Genomic DNA, 9,517 nt, shown 5'->3' with positions numbered 1-9,517 from the left:
TAAAATTTATGATAGTTGCTGTGGTCAAGAGATACAATTTGTTTTTGTATTTTGACTTTGTATCTAGCAACTTTGCTCAACTCTTTTATTAGTTGCATTAGGTTGTTTGCAGGTTCTCTAGGACTTTTAGTGTAGATGATCTTATAATTTGTGCATAATGAAAATTTTTCTTTCTTCCTTTTCAATCCTTATATATTCAATTTCTTTTTCTTGTCTTACTGTAAAAATGAAGACTTCTAGTGCATTGTTGAGTAGATGTGGTGATAGTGGTATCCTTGTCATGTTGCTGACTTTTACTGGATGTTTCTAATGTTTCACCATTAATTAAGACTTTATAGTGAGTTTTTCATACATACTTTGTATCACACTAAGGAGTTCTATTTTATTCCTATTTTGTTTTTTGTTGTGATTGGACATTAAATTATATTAAAGTCCTTACTCTACATATATTCAGATGATCTTATAGTTTTTCCTTTCGTCTATTGAGAATAAATACGTTAATAGTTGTTTGTAATATAAGCACTCTTACATTGCTGGAAGAGGGTTATTTCAGTCACATACTTGGAGATAAATATCTGGAAATGGTCCAGCCTTTATGGAGGTTTTTTTTCCTCTGTGGAAATAAAGAAAGACTAATCAAATGAGAAGAAGCAAAGGCTATTTATTCATTCATTCAGAGCTTTCTATATCAGAGGAGTCAGCCACTGTCACTCATGTTTTGGCAAGGACTCAAAGGCAGGCAGAGGAATGGGAAAGTTTGATAGTGGAAAAGGAGAGGGTTTCAGAAGTGCACTGGCCTGGGGAAGCTGGAGATGGGATAATTGGGGCGGGGGCAGCTTTGTGATTGATTAGGAGAGCTTATTTGGCTTTGTCTGGTTGGTTCCAAGTTGGAAACAAGGACAAAATTAGGGAAGCTGTCTGTTATTAATCAAGTGCTTGCTGTTTGGGGTCGTTATTACAGGGGTTATTGTTTGTCTTCCTGGACTGGTTTTTAGAGATCGTGGTCTGACTTCCTACAAGTGTGACCTGTAGATAGCAGGCTGGACACTTGGGCTGATGCCTGTAGATGAGTCAGTTTCCTGGACTGGTTGCTGTGGATTTGCCATTGTCTGTTTGTATATTCAGTCTTTCATTTTAAGGAGTCTCAATTTCAACCCCATATCTGCCCAAGGCCAAGGCTCTTACTCTTGATTCTGCAGGAGCATCAGCATCTGAATCCCTCACACACCTGAGCCTCCTACTTACATAGTTTCTGAGTCTGCTCCTTCTCTTACCTTGTTTGTTGTGCTAGATTTAAGTTTCCTTTTGGTTTCTAGATCTTGGCATTCTCTCCTGGCCCTGCATTTCCTACCAGTTCCCTCGCCTTTAAAAAAATATTTGTTCTCTTTTACCTACTATTTCTGTGTGTTTGCAGCAGGGAGATGTGTAGGTTTTGCCGTCCGCCAAGTCGTTGGTCCCAGAAGTTTCCAAGCATCTTTTAAAGAGGGAAGCACTTTCATTAATTCATTTTTTTCCCTCAAAAACGCTCATTAACTGTGTCCTGCAGAGGGCTCAAGCTGGAAGTCCCGAGCAAGATTTGGCCCGCAGTCGTGTTTTTGTTCAAAATGAAACTGAAATGGTTACAATCCTGATGTAAATGCCTTATAGAAAGCATATTTTTGATGTTTACCAAATATTTAGAATTTGTGGTAGATTGCTTGCAAAAATAGTCACAATTATTTCCTTCCCTATATCCTTGCACCTCTGCAATGTGATGCAGCCTTTCTCATCCAGGGGTGGAGTTCGTCCCCCACTCCCTGACTCTGGGCTGCACTAGGACCTGATTTGGTCAGTAAAATGTGGCAGAAGTGACAGTGTTCTGGTTTCTAGCCTAGATCTCAAGAGGCCCTACCCATTTCCATTGTGGCTCTTGAAACTGCTCAGTTGCTTCATGAAAAAGCTCGGACTTGTTTCCTGTGGAGAATGAGAGACTCATGGAGCAGAGAAAGACTGTGCCAGAGAAGGCCATTCTCCATCATGTTGCTCTTGGTTGATGTGCTGCTACTGCAGATAGAAGAGAAAGCTCAACGAAGGCCATCTGAGCCCAGCCTTGACCAAAGAACCACTCAGCTGAGCTCAGCCCAAATCGCTGACCCACAAAATCATGAGCTAAATAAATGGTGTTGTTTTAAGCCACTGAGTTTTGGTTGGCTTATTGTGCAGGGTCCTTGCCTGCATTGTGTCTGAATTTGCAAGCCATGGCCTCTTGTATCCCAGACCTTGTGCTGGTCCTGGGTGCCCAGCCTGGGATGAGTGAAAGGAAGCACCCAGGTCAAGTGTGACCATGGCCACCTATACCCCAGGCTGGTCCTGGGTTGCATGGAGGTGTTATAGGGGGCATTTGGATCTGCAGTGTGAAAGTGGAAAAGCAAGCCCTTCAACTCCAGGGATCATGGAGTGGGAGTGTTTGCAAAGAAAGGAAGGGAGATCCTCAGCTCACTTTGGAGGAGCGGTGGTTGGAGAACTGCTCTGAGTGTGGGATAGGGGAAAAGTGTTGGATTGGAATTCAAGTTCTAGCCACAGGGTCTGATGATGGCTCACTGTGTGACTTGGGAAATCACATCTCTTCTTTGAGCCCAGTTTTTTTCTCCTAACAATAGAGGAGGTTGGGATAAAATTCTGGTCTCCATGTCCCTAGGATGCCCAGAAAGCACAATGATTAGAAGGGCACCTGCTAGGCTAGGTGTTCTGCATTCTGAGGTTCTGCCCAGTTCTGGGTTGTCACGGTTGTTTGTTTTGTCCAGCTCCCAAGCAGGCTCGTCTTCCTTCTTCCCTTCTTCTCTGCTGTCTTCCTTCCTTCTTCACTATGATCTGGTTCCTGGAAAGCTGCTCCCAGGTGACTGACAGCCAGTCCCTGCATGGAGTCTCTGGTCTGCATAGAAATCCCAACAGCTTTGGGTGTTGGGGAACTAGGCACCTCTCCTCTTTTAAATGTGATCTGGCGTTATCAGGACCATATAGACTGATTCAGATATTCTGGAATTTCAAGTTTCAGGAGCCTGGTCCAGGGCAACCACTTTGAAATGTTATTAATCAGATGCCTTTTGTTGCAAGTGACAGAAACCCAATTCAGAACTACTTAAGAAGAAAGAGAGTTATTTTTTATTGATCTGAGTTACTTAAAGTCCAAGGGTGGATCTTGTCAGGCTTCAGGCTGCTAAGATGCTTGGTGCTCAACGAGGTTGATCATTTGTCTCCTCCCACAGTTAGCTCTGCTCATCCTCTCCAGGCCACAGCCTCATTGGCTGTTGGCTGCTCTAGGCTCACAGCAAAGCAGAAAGAGAACTTCTACACAACTGATTGAGAAACATTCTTGGGGATGAGTTTGGGTCTTATCTCCATCCTCAAACCAGTCACTGACCAAGAGGACAGAAAGAGCTGAGGGTCAGCTGCACCAGATGCAAGTGGGGAAGAAGATTCTTGTAGGGCAATGGGGGCTGGTGATGAGGAAGGGATAAGAATGCTGGGCAGGTGAAAATGACAAGTGTCCTATCCTGGGGCCTCTAAACACCTCAAAGTCTTCCTGATTTGGTCTTGTGTTATGTCCATCCTGGTTCAGGTAGGAAGGGAGGGCACAGTGTGTGAATAAGATGATAAGTCAAGAGAAGAATACTGGCGGATATTGGAGAGGGCTTTCTGAGTGGGAGAAGGAGCTACATGGGAGCTGGGGAATTGCACACCTGACTGTGCCCTCTGTCTCAGATTTGCCCCCTTGGGGAATCTCTGGACAGCACACCTGACCTCTTGCTTAAACTCCACTGAGAGCCGCTGGTCACCACTTGCCTCCAGGTAAAAGACAAGCCCTTGGTGACCTGACAAGGGTTCTACCTTTGGCCTCCTTGCTTATTAGCATTCTTCATGTGAAGTTTCCCTCAGTGGTGCACATCTCCATGGGTCCTTTCTCTCTCTCCACCTGGGGAAGAGCAAGGACCTTCCAGTCAAACCCACTTAGCTTCCACTATCACTTACCTGGCCATGCCCACACAGAGCAAGTCATAACAGTGCTCCTAGGTGCCAGGTGAGGTTCTAAGTACTTTACATCAACTCTCCAGGGTAAGTGCTATGAATAGTCCCATTCTTAGATGAAGAGCTGAGTGTATTTCCAAAATCATGTAGTCTGAAAGAAATAGAACCAGGATATAGACCCAGGAGGCCTGGCCTCAGAGTCTATGTTTGGAGTTGCACTGCTGTGACTACTCCATGTGCTTGTGACAGCCTGGTGACTCAGAGCCTTGAGTAAACTCCTTTCCTCAGCTTTCTCAGTGATACGAGGCACAATGCAGCCAGGTCCCAGTTCTCCAGCTGGTACTAGACATGTTCGGGTTAGTCTTGGTTGATGGTCTGCAGTGGATTGAGTTCACTCCTTAATACCACAAACAGTGACTAAGCACCTACTGTGTGCTAGCCTTTGTTCTAGGTGCAAGAAATAGGTTAGTGAATAAGATAGATGAGGGGCCTGCCCTAAGGATACTGGCATCCTGGACAAAAAACTGAATAAGCAAGAAGACATCCAAGCCAAGAAATGTGCATTTAATGTGGCTGGTTAAAGAGGCCTCTGGGGAGTGAACATTTAGGCTGAGATTTGAAAGGCAAGGCGTGGCTGAGTAAAGGCCTAAGGGGGAGAGTGTTTCGGGCAGTGCCAGTGTGAGGCCAGACTGCCAGGGAAGGGCATGAAAGGTACAGGGCTTTAAGCATGAAGGTGACAGAGTCCTGTGGAGGTTTTGAAAAGATCTCTTATGGGCTTTCTCTTACACCAGCCTTGTGACTTTGGGCAATTTTCTTTACTCCTTGGTTTTCAGTTTCTATGTTCAATGAGGACATGACCCTTGCATCCCGTTAGGCTCTTTCCTATGATGGAGGTTGGGCACCTGGCTGAGCAGCATGTCCTGAGTGCCCAGTCTCTACTCAGTCCCATATGGCCACCAAAGCTTCCAAAAGGCCAGCTTCCCATCTTTTCCCCTCTTTGAGAAGGTGGGTCCTCCACCCCTCCTCTCCTTACGAGGAGTAGACACTGCTACACTGAACCTGGACCAGTTGTGGGCCTTTGGAGAGTCTTTCCTCCCCCAGTCCCAGAGGCCCAAGGATGGAGATATGTGCTTGTAGGGCCACAGCAGGCAAAAGGCACAATCTAGTCTTCTTACTGTTGTTAGTTTTAAGAGCTAAGAAAAGACCCATTTGTCTGCTTTCAGTAGAAAGAACAGCCAACCTAGATCTCTCTGCAGTCAGTGTAGTGACAGAAGAAATATAATCTGTTCCTTGTTATGGCCAATCGTGGTTGACAGATGTAGGTTATGGGAGGAGATGGGGCAGGGAAGGGGGAGGCAGCGAGAGGCTCGAAGAGTCCACTCACAGAGGTGATTCTCAAACACACTTGCATGCCCAGAAGATCATTTTATGTTTAAAAATAATACCTGAATATTATTGTTCTATAATTCGATTTTTTCAGTGACAGTATGCTTCTGAGATCTTTCTAAATCTCAATGTATCTTTATCATGTTCATTTAAGAATATGCTAAAATTTTCTAACACTTCCCTGATCGATGAATAGTTAAATAATTTCCAATTATTTCTTTTGAGTAAAAGATAATATTTCTGTGTGTATGTGCATTTGTGAGTGCATGCATGTGTACATGTGTGCATGCTCAGTACCTCCTTTTCTCTTTTCCTAATAAAACAGGAGCCCTTCCTTGTACCCCGTCTGTGAGACTCTGGCCATGGTCTCAGAGGTGGTGGGCCTATGATTTGGACATGACCCCATTTCAGTGTGGACTCCAAGAGGGTCTCAGGTTCAAGCATGGTCAATCAGAGTCTTTCTAAAACCTTACCATTACATGTGGAAGTGAAGTCATTGCCTGTAGAACCCTAGAGCTCCAACAGATTTTCCTCCTGCCTCTACCCTGTCCCACCTGTCCCCTTGACTCCACTCACCATGTCCAAAGTGGAGATAAGGGAGGGTGGCCTGAGAGAGAGCTTGTGCTTCTTAGTCTTTGCATCTGGTCCATACCAGCTCCTTTTCACCCTGCCACTTATGTGAGCTCATACATTCCCTTTCCTTCATAGGCCAGCTTGCAGTGAGTTCTGCACTTATTTAGTACCACTATGTACCTGGCACTATTTTAGGGTAGAAATGATAGACAGAGTCTCTACTGTCATGGAACTTATGTTCTATCAGAGGTGGAGAAAGCAATCTGTAGGTTCACAAATGGGTCATCAAGTCACCTTCAGGTAATGGATGTGGTCCCAACTGAAAGCAATGCTTTGGGAGACTACATTGCTGTTGGGACTAGCAGTATGAAGAGTGATGGCTACAAGAATTCTGCAATTTGACTGGCTTTTTCTGACTGCACATGGAGGTTTACAGAAAAAAATGACAAGTTCAAAGCTTTAAAATACAGCTTAATACATGGTCAAGAGAGAGCTTCTACAATGTCCCTAAAACAATTTCTTTGTAGCTACAGGGCTGATGCAGCCAAAAATAAGATCCCACATTTGATCATGGGGTTGCAGAATTACAAGATAAATTGAATTAACAGCCATGACAGTTCAGTTACATAAATGCTGGAGCACTGATTGGAAAGGAGAGGAACATTGAGAATTGAAATAGGGACATCTTATCTGAAAACAGCTTCTTCTCCCTGTCGGAAGAAAAGATTCTTTCCTTTCTTGAAAACTTTATAATGACGTCACATGAGCCAGTTTCCTTGTAAGAAGGTGCCAATTCTCCTCAAGAATTACCCCTGTGATTACCTCTGGTTTCCTTCAGAGCCCAGTATGCTCCAGGAAACAAATCTGAAATTTGACCCAGGAAAAGATAGTTTCTGGCTTCATGGGGATTCTCCTATGACCCGGCTGATAGAGGAAGAGAAAACACAGCCACAATTTAGATATTACTGCATCATATGGTGGCAGTCCTAGAGCTGGAGCACTGCAGCACCACACAGAATCTGTGTGTCCATGCTGATTGGCTAGAGAGATGACCAGAGTATGGATTTATACTTATGATGGGCACTGGTTAGTGCTTTGGGGCTTTGGAAGAACAATTTCACAGGACTGATGACAAGGAGATGGGAGGAAGAGGTTCATGGGCACAGAGTGTGTGGGAATGTTTATGTCCCATGTGACTGCTCACCAAGGTACCCACTGCAGAAGGGTGGTACAATGGTAGCCACAGTGACATGTTTTGTGAATGTCAGCCAACCCCTTCCTGCAGACTCCAATTCTTTATCGTTGAGACCATAATCAGCGAAGCTAGACAGGGGCCCAACAGCATGGACTTCCCCTCACTAAGGTTAATTTGGCCTCTGCCACAACTAAATGTTCCACTTGTCTGCAGCAAAGATCAATGTTGAGACATAGACATGGCACCATTCTATAGCTGGCCACCGGCTGCAGATTGGTTACATTGGACCAAATCTCTCATCATTCTCTGTGAAATAGATGCTTGTCCTAGACTTGGCTTTGCCTTCTCTGCCTGCAAGCCTTCTGCTAACAACACTATCTGTGGACATAAAAATGCCTTATTCACCATCACAATGTCCTAAACATTTCTTTTGGACAAGGGACTTATTTTTTTACAAAATGTACATAGCAGTGGGATCACACCTATGGATTCACTGGTGACCACCGATGTCATCACCCAGAATCAGCAGATGTTATAAACTAAGGGTCAGCAAACTTTTTCTGTAAAGGGTAAGGTGGTAAATATTTTAGCTTTTTTGGGCCACACAGTCTCTGTTGCAGCTATTCAACTCTGCTTTTGTAATGTGAAAGTAGTAAGCAACAATGTGGAAATGAATGAGTCTGGCTGTATCAATAAAACGTTATTTACAAAAACAGGTAATAGGCCAGATCTGGCCCATTGGCCATAGTTTGTCAACCCCTGATAGATTGTTGGAATTGCTTATGGTTGCCAGCTAGAAGAATACACCTGCAGGGACTTGTGCCAGGTTTTGGTTTATGCTTTGAACCAGTGACCAGTGAATGGTGCTGTGTTTTCCATAGCCAGAATCATGGGTCCAGGAATCAAGGGTGGAAATGAGAGTGGCTCCTTTAGGCCTAGGGACACATTCATAAAATTTATACTTCCCATCCTGACAGAACCAGGCACAACTGATTCAGACACCATATTCTGCAAAGAAGAAATGCTTTGAAAAGGGTCCAAAATAGTGGTTCCATTGGACTGGAAATTGAGATTGGCCATGAGGGGCTGCTCCTGCCTTGGTGTCCAGAGGCAAAGAAGGGGAGTCTTTCCTGGCTGAGATGGCCAATCTTATGATCAAGGGGGAGTAGGTGTACTTTCATAGGGTAAGGAAAGGAAAGATTATGCTCAGAACCCAGGAAGTTCTCTGGGGCATCTCTTAGTAGTTCTATGTCTTATAATAACAGCTAACTGATGATTACATCAAGTCAGTAAGTCAGGTTCACTAAGAACTCCGATCCCTCAGGAAGGAAGGTTCAGAGGGACTGGTTAAAATAAAATGGAACTTGAAGAAGAAAGCGATAAAAATGAACTCTGTCCTCATGAACAGTTACACAATCAAGGATAGTTACACTCTCTTCCTTTGCTTGTTATGTATTTATTCACATCTACTTATGAATTATTTCTTTGTCCACTGCTCTTTCACAGTGTATAACAACCAGCCTCATGTCAAAGAATATCCAGGTTGATCACGACTGAACTAGAAGGGGATTCATGTGGCCTAAAGATGCCTACGATCCTGTTTTGGGGAGGGAGAATATCTTCATTTGTGCAAAGGATGGTCATAAACATGAGATTTTTTGCTGTATTTGCATGGAAATGTGAATAAATGTTCAAGGTGGTAATGGGTTCTGATGCATGGATGGGGCTGGTTACTTCACTGTAGACTATCAGCCCTCCTCTGGCCCTCCATACTCTTCTCTGAGTTTCAGTGGGGCTGGAAGCCTGCAAGCTGTCTCCTGAGCTTCTTGTGAGCTGGCTCTTCATTAGGAAGGAAGATGGAAGGAAGAGGTGGAAGTGAAGACATGAGGTGGGATGGTGATGTGAGGTGGGATGGTGATCTCCAGCTAAGCCAACATGGTGCTGACTCCTGGGCTCTGGCTCCTTAGGGTCACACTGTGTGGCTCCCATTTTCCATGCAGAGGTATGGTGGTGATTCCTGCAGTAACAATGGAAAGTCCTGCAGCAACCTCAGCCCTAAGGACCCTGTGTAAGCTCAGCTTCCTTTTCCCTCCAGCCCTAGAATGGTAAAACTTCTTCAGTTACTAATATTTGGTGAAATAATTTTCCCCTTTTTGTAACCCAAATATTCCAATGCTTTAATAACAATTCGCTATATAAATCCTCCTGATCCTGGTGTGTCTTACCTAGGGTGTTTAAATGTTCTGACTAGATGCAGGCTGCTACATAGGGTGGGGAGTCCTTCATCAGGATGGTCAAGGATGACTCCTCTGAAGAGGTGACATTGGAACTGATATGGGACTGACAAGAAAGAGGCAA

This window comes from Pteropus vampyrus, unplaced genomic scaffold (genome assembly GCF_000151845.1).
Source record: "Pteropus vampyrus isolate Shadow unplaced genomic scaffold, Pvam_2.0 Scaffold285, whole genome shotgun sequence".
In the NCBI taxonomy this organism is placed as follows: domain Eukaryota; kingdom Metazoa; phylum Chordata; class Mammalia; order Chiroptera; family Pteropodidae; genus Pteropus; species Pteropus vampyrus.
This window is presented reverse-complemented; position numbering follows the sequence as displayed.